The sequence below is a fragment of the Tenrec ecaudatus genome, chromosome 10, assembly GCF_050624435.1.
Source record: "Tenrec ecaudatus isolate mTenEca1 chromosome 10, mTenEca1.hap1, whole genome shotgun sequence".
In the NCBI taxonomy this organism is placed as follows: Eukaryota; Metazoa; Chordata; class Mammalia; order Afrosoricida; family Tenrecidae; genus Tenrec; species Tenrec ecaudatus.
Genome location: NC_134539.1, coordinates 129,366,478 through 129,372,075, shown reverse-complemented (window position 1 = coordinate 129,372,075; position 5,598 = coordinate 129,366,478). Strand labels below are relative to the sequence as shown.

The window sequence follows — 5,598 nt, the reverse complement described above, 5'->3', positions numbered from 1 at the left end:
TAAGCCCCTTGATATCAAAAATCAGTATCTACCCAAGGGTCTCAACCCTGGAATATACTAGATGGATACATAGTGAATGAACAACCATTTTAAAAAGAATAAAGTTTTTGGACACGACTCTGTAAGCAATTATAGCACGATGTGATAAGTACTGCGATTGGACTTAGAAATGTATGTGGGAGTACTGAAGGAAAGATGATTACTGTGTGGTATATATGAAATGGGTAATATTATTATGGTAAATATTGGGGGCGGTGTGATGTTGGAGTTGAGCAGGGGTAGAGCAATAGATATCTAAGAGAATGAGGGAGAAACGTGTGTGTGAGAAGAAAGTAGGGAAAGCATTGATTCAGTTCGGTGATGCCTAAGTTAATTTCATTAAATTTTTGTTTTGACCAATACCACAGGCTAGGTAGGCTCAAGGTTGGGATTCATGGGTGACGCATGCATTTAACATAGTTATTTTTTCATGTAGCAGGTGTGGAGTAAGATGTGCAAAATGAGTCTATTCATGATATCCGTTTGGTTATAATGGTTGAATGCCTTAAACACACACACACATACACACACACACACAGTTATCAAGTTGATTCCAACTTAACCACCTTACATAGACTGTATATCTTCCCCGCCGCCCCCCAGCCCCAGGGGAGAGTGTGAACGAAGTCCCCCACTACCACAAATTATGCAGTTGAGTTTCCCACATTTTGGAAAATCACTGGGTTCAGTGTATTCAGAGTGCAATGGATAAACCACCTTCCTGATCATGGTCTCTCCCCTGACAGGTATTGGACTGTATATCTTAAAGATAGCACACAGTCTTATTATTCTTCCACTTTTACAAAAATTTAAAAATGGTTTCAATATGATCCAACTTTTGACTAAAGTGCTCAGCTTTTGTAGTATGCATAAATGTCATCTCCTACACATTCCCACAGTCATCAGATCAGTTCAAACCCATCGGGGTCCTTATAGGACAGAGTAGAGCTATTATACAGGGTTTCCAAGACTGTAAATCTTCGTGGAAGCAGATAACCTCTGCTTTCTCCCAAGGAGAGGGCTGTGGTTTTGAAACATTAACCTTTGAGCTAGCAGCCCAAAGCATTACTCACTGCACCACCAGGGCTCCTTACATGCCATGTCTATCGTATGGAAGATTCTAAATTAGATACAATTTTAGGATGATTGCCCTGTGTTTAATTTTACAAATTCGTAATGATGCATGAAAACTAAATCAGCTCCCTACGGCCTCAGCATCTCTGCAACCCTTATTAAAGAGTTGAAGGGACTCTCACTCAGGACTGGCAAGTTTGAGTGATTAGATGGACCCGTCTTGTTACCTTGGTAACTAGCATTGCAAGTTCATATTTGGATGGTGAATAAAGGAAGGTGTCCTTGGACAGGGAACAGAACTACCATTATTGTCTCACCTGGGGTCTAAAGTGAGAACTTGGAACAGAGAGGAAATGAAGAAAAGAGACTATTTTAGACACATCAGTGTTAGTCATAGGGCCATTATCTAATGTAACCTTCTCATTGGTGGGTGGTCAACGTTTCTTATAGCTCAGTTCTCTTTCCAAGAAATAAATGATTGTATACTTCAATTACAACATGCTCTATTTTCTATCAAGGCATCTGAAATGTATCTTTAATGTAAATAAAAATAAGCAATGTACCATACAGAAATAGCTTTAAGATAATGCTCTTGAGTGCTTTTTTTTTTAAATCAGAGTGGCACCCTTGTGCACTGCTACTTTGCAAATCTTAGGGTTGGTGCAACCAAGACAAGGCAGACAATGACTGAAACCACCTGCTAGAAAGAGGTAAAAACCTGAGAACAGAATATAAGTCTGTCTTGATCCAAAGTCCACCTACTTTGCCCACTGGCCTTAATCAGCAGCACACTTGACCGAGGATAGCTGCTTATCCGTTTACTCACACAGACCTTCTGACAAACCTGAAGCATCGGTTTCGACTACTGAGGGTGATGCACTAGGCTCAACATTTAGTATTACTAGCACAGCATTTTAAATTACATAACACGGTTGCTCATAGGGATGGCATTCCTTTTTATAGACTTCTGATGCCTGCTGCGTCATGCAATTAAAAAGTTCCAGAAACGCATCCTCAGCATGTCATATTCCTGAGGCTGATTTATAGGATTATAGCTTTCCCCTTTTGTAATCCAATTAAAGCATTTTGCACTGGGCTGCTGCAGGGTTTAGACTGATCATAGCTTGGGTGTGTAACTATTAGATTATCAAGAGATCTTATTATAAATAAACAGACTTTTTGTTTGTTTCCAAGGGACTATAATTAAAGCGGTAGTCAAAACATCATAAGAAAGAGCAATCTAAAGACTTAGGTGATGGGCATCTATCCTAAAAGTGGGAAATATAAATGTGTAACTTTTATATTTATCAGAAACCATAGCTATACATATAAATTTGGAGAACTGGTGATCAATCCCTTAGCTTTTAATCCAAGGCTTGTCTTCTTAACCAGGTCAATGACCCAAAGAGACATAGGAGGGGGTTGGAAGAACTCTTACAAAGAGCTAGAAATAAATTCAAACCGATTCTCTGATATTTGAGTGTAGTCTGGTATTATTTGGAAAGTGCTATTTATGACGTGCTTGCTAAAAGCCCCTCAGGGTAGTACATTCTTGTCCACAGTAACTGTACAATATCTTGAGGAAGCTCAAAATAGTAAAAGTGAATCACATGCATTAGCACTTGTGCTTCATTGTTGGTTATTTTGGAAGAGAGTGTGTTTTAGTTTGTTTTGATGTTTAGTGGAATATTTGCTATTTGATGTTGAGGAGAGTTGAGCCAAAAATGAGTGATGCTGATTGGACTTTAAAAAATAGCACCTACTCTTCTTGAAAGGAGGAGAAGGCAAGGGCAGTCAGGCATGAAGACCAGATAAATCTTTAAATGGTGCAATAGAGAAAGGATAACTTAGAGATTATGTGTTTGCCATGGCCCATCAAGATGTCAAGTTTCCAACTGTGGAGATGGATAAGAGCCTGCTTAATAGAGAAATATAATTTTGAAAAACATAGTATCCCAGACAACTTCCAAGAGTAACAAATGAATGATGTACTGATAACAGAAACTTGACAGTCTTCAGTCTTTGAAGGTGCTATTACACGGAATGAACTTCCATCAGGGCAGGATATTGTCTCATTTCAGGAGCCCATTTCCCCTAGCCTGGGCTATTGCGACAGCCACATCACTCCTTTTCTCACTCCTTGTCTTGCTACGCTTTGCAATCTATTCTTTCTGTCACCAGCATAATCTTCCTAAAATCCCAATATTATGCCACTTCCATGATTGAAAACACTTTGAAGACTTCCTGTTCCCATCAGGGTGGTCTTGGTTGATTATCACGGCACCAAACGCCCTTTGTCCTCTAACTCCCCATTGCCTCCCTCTCCACATCCACATTCATCCCTGTGCTCCAAACACACCGACAATTTTGTAGTTCTCTTCCTGGTTCATGCTGCCTTTCTCCTGAATGTCTCAGTGTTTGAAGCCCCATCGATATAAATTGATCATTCTCTCCTGCATAGGTGGTACCAAACTCTTTTTTGGCATTTTCTCCTAACAGTTTCTCTAATTAGCAATGTTGTTATTTTAAATTGAGCCCCCTCCCCATTTTTGTCAGATTATATTCAAAAGATCATCGACTTTATATTACATAACCAAACACATTGGCTTTATGTGAGAATTGGTCCATTCCCCTATATTGGACCACAAATTCCATGAAAGTAGCATGCCTTATTTACCTTTGATAGTTAATATTTACTGAAGTTGCAAATTCTCCATGCTACTTCCATGTTTTCACTGCAAGAAAGTTAGGTGCCATTGAATTAGTTCAGAGTCATAGATAGCCCATGGATAAGAGAATGGACCACGGCCCGGTCCTGCACCATCCTCACGAATGTTCTCCTGTTGGAGCCCATTGTTGCAGCCACTGGGTCAATCTAACTTGCTGAGGGTCTTCCTTTGATTGAGTTTAGCTAATGATTGGAAGTTTAAAACTCTGGTACACACCTATGTGTTTCATATTTAGTTAAATTTAGTCAAGAGATTTAATATTTACTGAATGTTTGTTTTGTCATATAACAAAGTTATTCACACTATTCTGTGTATCAAGTGAAATGATGATACAGATAGGCGATACATATATGGAAAGGTGCTTTATATCAAGTGCAAGGAATTCCTAACATGGGAAAGGGTGGACTATGGTTCAGTCAACAATCAGTTAATAAATAACCATTCAAATGAGTAGATTAAATCTACAGACATCACTGTGGCCAGATCTGAAAGAAAAAAAAACTTGAATAAAAAAAGTAAGTGTAGCATTATAATGCCATTTTCTATATGCACAGAATTGTATTTATATAAACCAATCATAATCTATAGCATCAATGGATACTGATGTAGATGGAGCTAATGTGAAAATAATATTGGTAGAATATGATTTTCATTGCCTGTGGATAAGAGGAGAAAAAAAGTGGGATTGAGAGAAGGAAGGATGTCCATTTAAACATGAAGTTTCCTATGATTTGCTTTAAAAATATTATAGCAGAAAAATTATAGTTGACTATGACTGGTTGTTCAATCCTTATTGTTGTTTCTATTTCATTGTTAATATTTTTGCGTGGGAACAGCCACTTGCTTCCCAACCAGCATCTGTCCCATGCCATCCGTCTGATAATGTTGGACATTCTTGGTCAGGAGCAAGTTTTCTAAGTAGTTTCTAAAACCAAGAATGCTCACTGGATATTACTCCTGGGGGATGCATGACACTTTCCACTTCTGACTCTGTCATTGGCCCTAGGTGATACAGATAGTTCAAATCTGTCTAGCAATTTAAGGAATATTGGTTCAAAACCACCCAGTAGTACTGAGCAAGAAAGGTCTGGTGATCTGTTTCCATAAAGATTGTTGTTAAGAGCTGTTGAGTTGATTTCAATTGATGTGACTCCCCTTTCTTATAGAGTATCCCTGGCCAGTAGGCTTTCTAGGCTTTAATTTTTACTCTTAAGAATAACTCTTAATGGCACAGTGGTTACATTCATTGTTACCAAATGAAAGTTTGGCAGTTTGAATCCACTAGCCACACCATGAGAGAAACATGGGACCACCTGCTTCCGTAAAGATTTATGACCTTGGAAAAGATTTAGAGCCTTCTGTCAGACCTTGCTACTCTGTCCTATGGAGGCACTGCAGAGTCATAATCAACTCAATGACAGGCGTTTGGTTTCATATTTACAGAAGCATTTCCGAGTCACGGGGTAGGTTTCAACACTCAACTTTTGGGTCAGCTGCTGAGTACTTGACTGTTGTATGCCGAGAGCACCTCTCATGAAAACACTGTGGAGGACTTCGACTTTCTAACAGGTGGCGCCTTTAGGACTTGTAATCTGTTCAATGGCAATGCCTTTGTGGTGGCTTTGTTCTCTCTGTAAGCCCTCCTAAAGCTGTCTAACAAGTTTCAAAAACCAAGAAAGCTCGCTGTCTATTATTCCTGGGGTAAACGTGGCCCTTTCCCGTTTCCTGCTCATGTGTTCTCTATAGTGCCTGGACA

The 5,598-nt window shown here is 39.2% G+C and overlaps 1 pseudogene; it reads right to left on the bottom strand.

The window, feature by feature from the left end:
- Window positions 1-645: 645 nt before the first annotated feature.
- LOC142460298 (U1 spliceosomal RNA) lies at window positions 646-789 on the bottom strand (annotated as a pseudogene).
- Window positions 790-5,598: the final 4,809 nt, after the last annotated feature.